Source organism: Salvelinus sp. IW2-2015, unplaced genomic scaffold (assembly GCF_002910315.2).
Source record: "Salvelinus sp. IW2-2015 unplaced genomic scaffold, ASM291031v2 Un_scaffold16412, whole genome shotgun sequence".
Taxonomy (NCBI): Eukaryota; Metazoa; Chordata; class Actinopteri; order Salmoniformes; family Salmonidae; genus Salvelinus; species Salvelinus sp. IW2-2015.
In genome coordinates this window covers 522,755-536,666 of record NW_019957574.1, presented here as the reverse complement: position 1 = coordinate 536,666, position 13,912 = coordinate 522,755, and the positions used below count along the sequence as shown (strand labels likewise).

The 13,912-nt window shown below is 43.9% G+C and overlaps 1 protein-coding gene across 1 annotated transcript in view; it reads right to left on the bottom strand.

The window, feature by feature from the left end:
* LOC112080654 (catenin alpha-2-like) overlaps nt 1-13,912 on the bottom strand; it is a 611,175-nt gene that overhangs the window by 127,413 nt on the left and 469,850 nt on the right.

The following is a 13,912-nucleotide window of genomic DNA, read 5'->3' as shown; positions in this document are numbered from 1 at the left end:
TTTATTGCAAGATTATCTCTCTACTATGCTAGTGGTTCCTGTTTTCAACCGGAAAAAAACCCTGATCCTCCTCTCTGACTGCAGTGACGTCACCGTGGAGATACGATACTAAGCCAAACCCCCGAAGTGGCGTAAAAAAAACTGTAGAAGTCAACAAACGAAGTCCTCAAGGAGTCGCTCCATCCGYCCCGTCCCCTTAGGGGAAGACCTAGTTTTTTGAGCGCTGTGCTGCCTGCCTCTCTTTTTATCATCAAAGGGGCCCAAGCGCTGCTCATGCAATATTAACGTTTGTTAAGTCAGCGAGCGGCGGCAGTACGCTGTTTACATAACATTAGACAGGGGCGTGCCAAGCCACACAGAGAGAGACATTGAAAGGGCGGCCATTTTGGTGTTCACAGATTAGGGGGAGGTAGGCCGTATGCTTATTCACACCTTCTGAAGGGGGCTAATTTAGGCTTTTTCCAGGGCTCTCCTGGGGAGGAATCTCATGCATCTTTTAAGGAGTGGGAAATCTTAACATAAGGTAATAGAAATAGAAATGGAAATGTAGGTCGTTTTCTTTATTGCTCTTTGTCTTCCTTTCTGAGATACAGTTTGTCAGTACTGACCATCTTACTGTCTATTTTGGTAGGAAATGGATAAGGAGGGAAGAACGTCGTTGAATTAGATCTTTTTGTTTCACTACCACTACTACACTGCTCTTTCAATCTCCCTCTTTTCATTAAACCTGAAGAGGTAAGAAGTCAGATGAGAAGTTAGGTGATCTAATTAAGTTTTCCTGGTTTCGAGAGGAACATGAGCGGCAGAAGGGGTTGGGGGCTACGATGGGGGTACAAGGCGACACTCGTCAGTAAGCTGTTTGACTTCTGTGACTCCGTCTAAATCGAATCATCAGAAAGCTTTGCAAGGTGAAGTKGGCTCGTTGGCACGCGACTCAAAATCCCGTGGGAATGATGTCCATTAATCATACAGTGCCTCATTTAGCCTCTCATTTTATATAAGGGCCCTGATTTGCACTCGTAGGGGTGTCTTCGTGGTTAGGTGGGAGGAAAGGAGGAGAGGAGAGAGTGCGAGAAAGAAAGAAAGTGCTTCGTGGAACAGAAGAGAAGCCATCAATTCGCATTACGGAAAATAGATGATCATTCCTAATTAGAGGCCTTGGCTCATCTTCTTTTCTTTTACCTGGGTACAAATATGGAATAAAACAAGCTAGCAATGTATGGGTACCTGATTAATTAGGTGAATGGATAGATGCTAAAGGAGTCTGCGATTTGGCCCAAGATAGCTTATTAAATGTGAGCGTMATTTATTGGAGGTTGAGTCCTTCGAGAGAATAGTTTCCAGCAGAAGGGTATGTGTWATCCACTGCCTCCCGAACAACACTTGTCCATCTAGGCGAGATAATTGTCCTCTTTCTTCTTTCTCCTTTTTTCTCTCTCTCTTCGTCTCTTATCAAAACCATGCACCGGTGCTATTGTTTTATCCCCAATTGTTGTAAAAGCATTGTCCGATAAGTGAGTGCAATTAATCAGATACGAGCTGTAAATACGGACAGGAGCGTTCGGTCGAAATGAAACCAGCATATCCTCTCTAACACTGGTAATRAACATCACAGGAGGATGCTGAGGGGAGGATGGCTCATAAGTGTCCAACAAGCTTTCTCTACCCTTAACCTTGTTCTGAACACCTCCAAAAACAAAGGYCATGTGGTTTGGTAAGAAGAATGCCCTTCTCCCCACAGGTGTGATTACTACCTCTRAGGGTTTAGAGCTTGATGTAGTCACCTCATACAAGTACTTGGGAGTATGGCTAGACRGTGCACTGTCCTTCTCTCAGCACATATCAAAGCTGCAGGCTAAAGTTAAATCTAGACGTGGTTTCCTCTATCGTAATCGCTCCTCTTTCACCCCAGCTGCCAAACTAACCCTGATTTCAGAATGACCACCTACCTTCATACTAGATTACGGAGGTATCATTTTAAAATTTATAGATCAGCAAAGGTAAGGAGTCTCTCGATCTGATTCCGCAAGTGAGGCTAAGATGTTATTTACCATTCAGGCAGCGATTTTGCCCAACCAATGTCCTGTATAGGTCAACACCGACTGGCACTCTGTACACTCCTCTGGTAAACTAGGTAATCTCTGATTGTAACCATCTGATGTGAGCTTAATTATAAAACCCCTCTTAGCCTCCACTCCCCCCTATCTGGAAATATCTACTTGCAAGCCACTCATCCCTCCACATACAAACACCCGTTTCTGCCAGTTCACATTTCTGTTAAAAGGTCCCCAAAGGCCACACCTTTCATGTTAAGGAAATGTGAAATTGTCAGAATTAATAGTAGAGAGGGAATGATTTATTTCAGCATTTTAATTTCTTTCATTTTGTCACATCCCAGTTGGTCAGGAATATTTACATAACACTGCCAATAGTATTTGGTAGTTATTTGCCTTTAAAAGATGTTATTAAAACTTGTGGTTTCGAAACGTTTCGGTAAGCTTCCACCAAGCTTCCCACAATAAGTTTGGTGGTGAATTTTGGGCCCATTCCTTTCCTGACCAAGAGCTGGCTGTTTAACAGAGTTCAGGTTTGGTAGGACATCCTTTCATCGCGCACCACCTTTTTCAGTTGCTGCCCACAACAATGTGTCCCTTATAGATATGAGGGTCAGTGGCTTTGTGATGAACGCACCTCCAATCCCTTGACTTTTTTTCCTTAACCATTTTGCCACAAAACTTTGGTAAGTATGGGCTTGGGCAATTAGTACCATTTGAAAGAAACCCTTTTAGCGACCAAGCTTTAACTTCCTGGGCTGGATGTCTTGGAAGATGTTGCTTTTCAATACATCCACATCATTTTACCTCCCACTTCATGCATTGCCAATCATTATTTTGTTGAATTGTGCACCGTGTTCCCGTTGCTCAAGCTAAAAGCACCCCACCACATAAGATTTGATATGCGTTGCCACCCCCGTTGCTCTTCAGGCTTGGAGAATGGTGATTTCTGTCGGCTTGCAAGCAAAAAACCCCCCTTTTTCGCACAAAGATAAACGACAGCATTTATGGCCAAAACAGTTTCGATTTCTTGTGTTCATCAGAACCAGAGACATTGCTCTCAAAAGTATAAATCTTGCACCCATGTAGTCAGTTGCAAACCGTAGTGTCTGCGAGTCTTTTTATAGTCGTTTTGGAGAGGCAGTAGGGCATTGCTCTTCCTGGCTGAGACGCCTTCCATGGTTAGGGAAAATAGGACTCCGTTTTTAACTGTGATATATGATAACTTTTGGTACCTCACAGGCACTGTCTAAAAGTTCCTATATGCTGTTTATTTGCTGGGATTGATTTTGCCCTTTTCTGCACAAAAAGTAACGTCTTCATCTCTAGGAAGACAGAAACGCGGTTTCCCCCTTACCCGATTACCGATCTGTGTTTATACGGCTGCATTTGTCATTCTACTCAGTCCTCTTGTGATTAAAATATCTTGCGTAGTGATTCTTCATGTGTACAATATAAAACTAGATCACAATTCTTAAGACCTTTCATCCTTGGAATGGCTCCAAAGGGATGAACCAACTTATGTGAAGATCTACAGATTGGCTTTGATTTCTTTGATTTTTCCCACTTTGAGGCCAGCAAAAGACTTGGACTGAGTTTGAGAGTAGGCCCTTGAAAAATAACAATCCCGACCAGGTTGACACATCCAATTAAAATCAAATTATGTCTATTTCCCTATCAGAAGTTCTAAAGCAGCCATGACATAACTTGTCCTGGAATTAATTGGCCACACGCGTGTTTAAGGATTACAGTAAAATTTAGCTGTATTAAACTTCTAGACCCACGAATTGTGCAACGATTTTAAAGTAGTAAAATGAAATAAACTGTCTGTAATACAATTGTTGCAACCCTGATGTGTGATCCGATCGCCACATACATAGATTCCTAAAACTCGCATCTATGGTGGTCCTGATCCTATTTTTTGGATTCTTAGAACCTTACAAAATCTCAAGACAAATCTATCCTTATCACTGTTCTCACAAATAATACCATTTTCCTTTCAACAACTCTCTGCGGTCTAAGTGCTATTCCTCCCTGTCCCGTATGTTGGTCCATTAACTTTATAACTCTAACGAAAATAAAAGAGAAATTGAACATTAACCACATATGCGACACCGAGAAGTATTCAAGGGTCTCCTAAACGCTACAACCACCTGTGATACTATTTCTCCCTCCAGTATTTCTATATCCACATTTCATCATCTACTTCTCCCTCACAAGTGATCATGTCCTTTGTAATTTAGTTGTCCAGCGTTATAAACCCAGACTGACTGACTGAGTGTGAATAAGACTGCAGTGTGTTATGTGTTGTGTGTGCAATGTGTGGTTGGTGACACTGAGCCTCTCTCTCGGTTCTTGTGCTTTGTGTGTTGCTTGTTCTCTTCCACCTCTCTCTTGGGCGCCTCCATCGGAGCGCTTGAATTTCCAAGAGGGTTTTCCAGGTTATGGAGGTTTTGTTGGGGTCGTCCCTGTTCGTTTTATCAAGACTGTGTGTGTGTGGTTTGATTGTGTGTGTGTGTGTGTGTGTGATGTGTGTGTGATGTCCATTATTGAGTCCTTCAGAGAGTGATTTGAGTTGATCTAGCGAAGGTAGATTCATTTGGGATGCCTGTCGCCGTAGTCAGGTGTGTGCAGTCTAGCGTGCGTGCTACGGTGTAGGTGTATATATGGTCCTGTATGAGTGTTTGTGTGCTCCTGTGTGTGTATGACAGTTAGGGGAGACAGAGGGCCCCTCTTCCATCCTTCACTGGGCCATGATGAAATGGAGATAGACTTTAATTTGAGTTTTATGGCAAGCTGGAGCAGAAGGCGAGGGTGGAGAATAGGCACTTGGGGGCCTACAGAGGCATTAGCATTGTGTCTCATATTTACTTTCCCGTTTCAGAGCCGGGGCTCGACCAACCCGGGTTCAAATAGTATTCAAAACATTTCAGATATGTTATCTATGCTCAATTGGCAAACCCCCGAACCCCGCCCATCGGGCACTTACGTTTGCTTGAGCAAACGCTCCAAAGGCTTTGGGAGATTTCAAAAAAAATGTTGAACCCAGGTATGGCTGCTGCTTCCTGTCACTAACGTGCGAACATTAACTGGGCCATGTCAGCAACACGGTGGAACATGTGTGCATCCCGCCATTGTCAATCACTGGGAATAAGAACAGGATGAGATCGACAGATAGGCCTGGGAAACATGTAAGCATAGAAATAGAATTGACGCCAGTCTACCCATCGTGGTACATTGAGTTGAATGCGAACGTCCCTTCTAATAATTATATTTCTATGCATGTAGCCATCAGACATTGTATGTGGCGCTGTCAGTGTGTGTCTGCTTCGATACACAAACCAATTTCTATTGGTGTCTGGTCGCAATATTTTGTTTACGGCCTGCCTCGGTTTTTGGGGGTGAAACATAAGGACCCACGTTGAGTTTCTGATGTCCTTGAGTCATATGAAGCGACAATTMAACTATTTCCCCCTCTCTATATTGTTTTTCAGCAGAATTGCCTTGAGTTGAATAATGGTAGTGTGTTATGCACTTTGAGTATGAGCTCTGACTACTCAACCAGCCTCTTCACATGAGTTCTGGTCATCAGTCCCAAATGGAACCCAATTATTATTATTGTTATTATTATGGGCAATGGTCAAAAGTAGTGCACTATAAAGTGAATATGATGCCATTTGGGACACGACCTGAGAATGATGTTTCATCACAAACACACTATGATCCATCACTGATGAGATTAAACAAATGCCGTTTGAAAGCCTTGACCGCCATTAGGAGAAAATGTAACATGTCTAGACATGGGTACTGCACACCGCAAGACCACACCGACCCCATCTTGAAGCACAAGCAACTATACATTAATCAGACCCTTTCTTGTGCTTAATCTCGTATCATCCACTTAGTGTCATATCGGCAAAACATGACAGGAATTCCTCCGGCGTGCATTCTTTGCAGACGCGTTTCCACACTAAAATGGCCTTTAGAGGAGAGGTGTCAACTGGAGGTGATATTGCTAGCTGGGATATTTCTGGAGGAGGACTGGGCGAATATACTGTAGCTCATGCAGTCGGGACTCTCCAGGAAGAGTTTTCCAGAGCCAACATCTGGCCAGATCTCCAGTAGTAGGCTGATTTCTCCCTCCCTCTCTGTCTCCATCCCAATACTCTTCCCATCCCATCCTCTCTCTTCCTCCCTCTCTGTCTCCATCCCAATACTCTTCCCATCCCGTCCTCTCTCTTCCTCCCTCTCTCTGACCCCTCCATCTCTTTCTCCATCCCAAATCTCTCTCCCTCCCGACCTCTGTCTACCTCCCTCCCTCTGCCCATTCCCTCTCTTTCTCTATCCCTCCCTCCCTCTGCCCTCTCTCTTGTCCCTGCTGGTCCACAGGGACCTGGGCAGGACATAATGGGCTAAGCAGCAGTTTACTGTATTCTAGACTGGAGATGAAAAGGCTAATTCCKCGGGCCGGCCTTTCAATCTGGGGCTAATCGTTCTTTACATCTCAAAACCCTGTGGCAATGCAACACTGGAACAGGGCAGGGTGWTTTGGGTTCACTTAACTGTTTTAKATATCTAGGGAAAGGATACTAGTAGACTATAAATAGGTCGAGCATTGTACCCTCTTCTTCATATTAATCAAATTCATTTAGAACGCTTCAAGTAATGAAGACCAAACTTTCCTAAAATATACATMAATTAGCTGTGTTTGTTCCTGCATTAAGGTCGCCATTATACTCTTCTAAGAGTCAAGTAATAACGACAGATTTCTCCTTATAGATTCATCAATGTTAGGTGTGTTTGTTCYTGCATTGAGGCTATCATTATCCAGTTGACCTTGCGTAATGAAAGTATTCCCTGCCACTTAAAATACCTCCTCCAACACACGGGGACTATAGGAACSCACGGTTCACATCAGCGACAGAGCAAAAATAACATGTCTCAATTAGACAGGTTCTATCGCTCAAGGCTAAACAAATGGACGTGAATGCCTGGGGACTGTCGACCTAGTATCACTACTGCCACGAGGCATATCCAGCTTGCAGATATCAGCTGAATAAATAATTGTGACCAATGTCCCAATCCCAGTTGCTGCGATTTCCACCCCAGCTGCGACATATTAGCTGTAACCAGTGGCTTTATTGATCTGATTACCCTAAATCACAGTTAAATCACCTTAAACCTCCTATTAATCCACAGCTGTCACCCTTGACTGCTGAGCACAGGAGTTTTCTGACTCCGTGCGGTGGATGGATCTAGTTTGTGTTTTTGAGATATATCTATCCCCCTGTAGGGTCGTAGGGTCAGTATCAGGCGACCGCAGATCATCTGGACAAACAGGTGTGACCCCGGTGGCGAGACGACAATCTAATAGAGTTCCTTTTCCGATGACTAATTCTTTTAACCTCAGAGCAGATCAAACACATGTTAAAATGGCATCTTTAGCGAGGGAGGGGGAGGGGTGTTGATGTATCTCTTTCTCAATCCCTCCAAAAGCTGTCTGCTGCTCCCCATCTCCTGCGCCTAGATTTCCTCGGAGGCCCATAACTCCTGAGCGGGGCAGAGATTAACCATTTGCCCAAAGGTCTGGGTCATCACAAATAGACTTGTTCCAACAGCCATCCATCCGCCCGGGCCCTCCCCCCCCCACCGCTGTCTCCTGACACGGCAGCTTAATGCACTCCGCACCCCCGGGGTAATATTTACTGCCGCGGTCAGTCTCGCCACGCTCCGAAGGCCGATCCGATATTGGATACATTCAACTCCCATATCGATTCTGCATAATCATCGACACATTTTTTTTTCTTCCTCCCTTCGTTGTCTCCGGTCTCTCTTTCCCTCCCATCCCCGAGTAAGGYCRCTGSTTTAAATCTAAAGGAYGGCGAGTTAATGAACTGATGCAGCAGAAATTAAAACTGCGTTTCAAGTCCTYTTGCGTAAGGGGGGCGATGTTTCAACAGTGAACGGAGAATGGCACTTAACTGCTACTTTGAAATTGTAAATGRGAACCGTGTTGGTGGCATTGGGAGGTCCTATTACTGCTGATTACATAGAACATGGACAGGGGAGATGTGCGYTTCCATGTACYYKTAAGATTACAGGTTACAGTCTATTAGCCTTTGACTGTTTTCGGTTTAGTCCAGGTTATAGTTTAAAGAGAAACACCAATGAACAACATGGACAGCTGCTTTTTCACTTTTCACTTGTATAGGGCGGTGAAGTCCATTTAAGACACGATTCTTAAAAGTCGGGCTAGAAGTGCAGGAAWAACTGAGGCTAAAAATACATCACTATTTTATGGTTTCTAAAAATCCCTGCGATAGTAATCGTCTATGATAAAAATCGAATATAAAAAATGTAACTAGGCAGTGCCTTCCAACTTTATTAAAACCCACTCTTTTTAAACTGGGCCTATTGTAAACAATGCATTATTAATAGGAGCTAGCGTTCAAATATTAAGAAACAAAGAAACTAAATTAAGAGTAGGAGCGAAACAAATGCTCTTCAAAGCAGAGAGTTAAGGGACAAAAGCACTACAAAGGGGTGTAATGTTATCATGGGACGTCGTACTACAAATATACCAGAGATGAAACCAGGGACCATTGAGACATCATATTAATGAGGACAGGCAGGGGAACAAGACAGGGAGAGAGAGAAAGTGAGAGCGAGAGAAAGGGACAGAGAGAGAAAGAGAGAGAAAGAGAGAGAGAGAGGGGGGGGGGTAGAACTGGTGAAGCAAATGTGACGGCTTTGAAGTGGGAGTCAGAGTACAAGAACATTGGGGAAGAGAAGGGAATATGGGGTGGAAGAGGGGGTAAGAGAAGGGTCATGACTGCATGTGGTCCAAGAAGGGAGGCTAGGGGTCAAGTTCAGGGGACACAAGGCCAGAGAAGGGGATTTGTCTCCGGATTTTAACCGCCATAAGTCCTTTTTAACCGGTAAGCACGGCATGGCTGTTAGCTTTAAACAGGTAGCTCTATTGTATCGTGTTGTGGCTAATTTGTGAGGGAAAAACCCTAACCTATCTCGTACACATTATCTGAACGATTCTGACTGGAAAGGACGGGACCGTGCACTAGTACTGACATTGACCCATTGAGAAAAAATAGGTGAAAGAAAAATAGCAACACATACTAGAATTCTTTCAGACAGACAAAAGGAGTACAGAGGCAGGCACTGATTGGTTAGTATAGAGTTGAGAGAGAAGAGGGCAGAGGTAGCCATCTTCAGAAGGTCCTGCACAGAAACACAAAGGAAAAAGGCCCTAAGGATGGGACCATAATGAGTCTCTCTCCAGAGCGGCCTCCTGCCAACATCGAGCCAAGGTCAGGGACGGGACCTTGCTTTAACATTGGAATAGTGATGGACGGCAACGTCCTTGTGATGTCCAACAGGGGTAACGACCAAGCTAATATACTACCACCTCACAATATTAATAAAATAAATGTTTCCCCCCAGAACAGAAGACGGGAGGCAATTTGATAGCCGGGACTAAATAATGTTCATCCTGTGTTTCAGTTAATGAGAGCGTGTCAGGGTTTTGGTCAGCGCTAATATAATGGAGACTGAGAGGCTTTATTGTTAATGAGGGAGAGATAATTAAGAGGGTATCAACTATAGTGGAAGAAAAGGAACGAGCGAAGGAGGGAGAGAAAGAAGAAGGGGAGGGAGGGAATAGCGGCGGCTTTGGTCTTTGAAGAGAGGCGAGGCTCTCCTCGTTGGAAGTCTTTCTGGGGCGGCGGGTCAGGGAGAGGTATGACTCATTACGGGAGTGTTGGGATTTGATGAGAGCTCTGTAGCCACATAATTAGCCGGCCCTAACATCTGTCTCTTATACACATCTAGATGTGTATAAGAGACAGATACGGGAGTGTTGGGATTTGATGAGAGCTCTGTAGCCACATAATTAGCCGGCCCTAACATAGGCAGGGCAGCTGGCCAACAGAACCTTAACACAGAGAGGGCAGCTGGCCAACAGAACCTTAACACAGAGAGGGCAGCTGGCCAACAGAACCTTAACACAGAGATGGCAGCTGGCCAACAGAACCCTAACACAGGGAGTGTAGCTGGCCAGTGGTGGAAAAATAACTAAATTGTCATACTTGAGTAAAAGTAAAGATACCTTAATAGAAAATGACTCAAGTAAAAGTCAAAAGTAACTGGAATTGCTAAAATGTACTTTAGTATCAAAAGCAAAAGTAAAAGTATACATAATTTCAAATTCCTTATTTTAAGCAAACCAGACTGCACAATTCTCTTGCTTTTTTTATTGACGGACAGCCAAGGGCACACTACAACACTCAGACATCATTTACAAACAAAGCATTTGTGTTTAGTGAGTCCGCCAGGTCAGAGACAATAGGGATGACCAGGGATGTGCTCTTGATAAGTGTGTGAATTGGACCATTTTCCTGTCAAAATGTAACGAGTACTTTTGGGTGTCATGGAAAATGTATGGAGTTAAAAGTACATTATTTTCTTTCGGAATGYATTGAAGTAAAAGTTAAATTTGCCAAAAATATAAAGAGTAAAGTAAAGTACAGATACCCCCAAAAACTACTTAAGTAGTACTATAAAGTATTTTTACTTAAGTACTTTACCCCACTGTAGCTGGCCAACAGAACCCTAACACTGGAAGTCTCTAATACTCTCTCTCTTTTTTTCTTTCTCGATGTGTCAATCTTTCTCTGTCACTGTCAATCTTTCTCACTATCCCTCTCTCTCTCCTTCCATCCCCCTCTCTCCCGATGAATAAGTGCCTACTATGGCTGAAGTTGGGCAACGGGCAGTACAATATCACAATGATGAGAAGTGTAGCTAAAGCTTGTCATACRCCGTATATCCCAAACCCCAGCCACAGCCAGTTAGGTCCAATTCCTTGGCCAACTCACGGAGTAACATTTCCCGCCTGCCAAAAAGCTGTCCCATTCCATAATATTAAGACCAGGAAGTTGAAATAAAGAGGCTGATGGGGGGTGRAGGTTGAGGGCGAACCAGACAGAGCGAGTGTGTTCCAAAAAGCCCCAATCGAATTTGGGCTAATTAAGTTCATACGAAAGTTCATCATAAATAATTTCCTTTCTACAGCGCCGAGGTCTATTGCATTATATTCATTATGTCTTCTTTCTCCCTTTGTTCTCCGGTCGTCTCCCGTCTCAGCCAATCAAATTATCTTGTTGGTAATTAGTGGCTTCCTCTGCCTTGGTCGGGCAGGTGCTAATGAGGGTGATGCGATTAAGGGGGGGCGTGAGGGAGAGGTTGAACTTGGGACTGTGCAAGGTGATCAGAGGGCCCGTGGTTAGGGGCGAGAGGGGAAACTTGGGGCCCGAGACAGACAAGATCAAACAGAGACAAAACAGGCTTGATGAAGGGCAGATCCAACATGGCAACAACCCGTTTGATACTCAACACTGATCAATGTGGACCTCGGTGAGTTAAAGAGGGAGGGAGCAACCGGCTAATAGCTAACACTCCTTTCTTTAGTAGGATCTAACAGCATTGGCATCATGTAGTGATGATGAAGATGATGATGACGACGACAACGATGACAAATGACAATGACGGCAAATGACAACAACTTTTGATAACACACAACTTTCTCAGGGAAAATGGATGTGTGGGAAATTTCTGCCAGGTATGTATATCAACTATGTATAGCAGCTTCTGACAAGATCACAGAGGTATAGCGATACATGCATTAGATCTAATTAAATCACGCCAACACACAGCCATCTATTTGAACATAACCGACTTCCAGCACCATACRGTGCTATCAAACACATCTAAAGCYGGGTGTGCACTACATGATTTTTGGCTCYCGATTTAGCTGTCCCAGACAAGTTTTTGAGATCGGCGACCAAAAACCCATGTCGTTGAATACTCGGGGGCACGTGGCCTTGACTGACACTCGTTTAATGTGAGCAGGTCAGAGACACAATCTGAGGGCTACCGATCTCGTGTTAGAGCAGACCGAGGCGTCCCGATATTTCCAAACGTTGGATTTTATCGGCACAAAATCTGCAATGCTCTTGTGGCGTCAATGTGCAAACGACAAGTTTCGAGAACGGTGATCAGCAATAGCCAATGAGAGCTCGCCAGAGAAAGAAGCCAGTGAGATGATGACGTTGTTTAGCATCACCCAGAACGTGTAGACTCTCAAGCAGAAGCGATGACTACTACTACTAGTACGCGTTTGTACTTTAACAAAAGCCAAAGTGTCAAATTGTTACAGCTCTGAAGTTCACAAGAAATGTTACTCAATTCAAAATGTTGGCTAGATAGTTCAACTCTGTATGGCAAGTGTGAATGTCTGACTGAAAATGTTTACGAGGCTGCTTTGAGCCACATCTCACTGTAGCTACGTTAAATCTAATCGCATCATCACGTCATTGCTTTCGCGAGACAGCGTGGTATCGACAATCCTCACGACCAAGTGAAGAATCTTGGTGTGTGTGATCCCCCCCCAGTCTGTGCCACATCGTTCAATGTGCGCACCACTATGTTGGCAACACAAATAAACTACAGGAAAGATGGTTGTTTAACGTGAGAGGGTCAGCGATTTTAGTATTTTGAAAGTTGTGCAGTGTACACAGCTTAAGTGCGTATATGAACATACCTTCATTTAAACCACATGCCATCGCCCGTTCATCCATATGTGTATAATGAACACTTAGAACATACTGTGCCATCCAACAGAAGGGAAATGTGTATATAAACACTGTCATTAAACTAATATGGTGTGTGCGATTGCGATCCATTTATTTGTACATGATGTGCAGTACTTTCAGACACAGTGCTATCAAATGCAACTAAATACACTTTAAGAAACCTACGGTGAACTAACACGTTAAGCCATCCATCTGTATGGACATAATGCGTGTGTGTGGTGTGTGCGTGTGTGTGTGTACATTGGGTCAAAGGCTAGCAAAGACTACATCCCAGGATTACCATAAATTATCATAAATTCATTTAAAAAATCCATGAACCCCACAACACATACTGTAGGTGGTATGTATCTTTAACATCCCTGTATGTGTGAGTGCGTATTTTTTTAAACTCTTTATTTAACTAGAAAAGTCAGTTAAGMACAAATTCTTATTTTCAATGACAGCCTAGGAACAGTGGGTTAACYGCCTCGTTCAGGGGCAGAACGACASATGTTCKACCTTGCCAGCTCGGGGATTTGAGCTCGCAACCTTTCGGTTACAAGTCCAACGCTTTATCCACTAGGCTACCTGCATGTTCCTGCTTATTTGCGTGTGTGTTTGAGTGTGTGTGGGCTGTCAGACTGCATTCTGCCTGGCTGACTGGTGTTTCGAAGCGAAATGCTCTTCTAATAGCACTTCATTCCGGCTCCACTACAGCAACTGCAAATCATTTAATAACCTTCACTCCTCCTTTCCCCCCGTTGTCTGGGAAGGAGCCATTGATATGTCACGTACTAGTAGAAGGCCAATGAATGTGTGTGTGTGTGTGTGTGTGTGCGTGCGCGCGCGGGGGTCTTTAAGGGAGGGGACCAAGCTCAGATCAAAACAAACAGGTTATACAACCACATTATCATGTTAATAAGGCTACGGGCAGATATCTCTCTCTTTCAGGCTGAGTCCCAAACGGCACCCTATTCCCTTCACAGGGGGTGCCATTTAGGATACATGTTCAGTTTCTCTCCCCAACTGCCCTGAGTTGATAAAAACACTTGAAGCAGGATCAGCTGAGGGGAAAGTTTCTGTTCGTAAAAATGTTATATAATAATATTCACTGTATAATGGGATGACCTTGAATGTTGCCTGCCCGTCTATCAAAGAGCTCCACTTGCATTCAGTTTCGAATAATTTCTGTATTCCTCTATTACATTACAA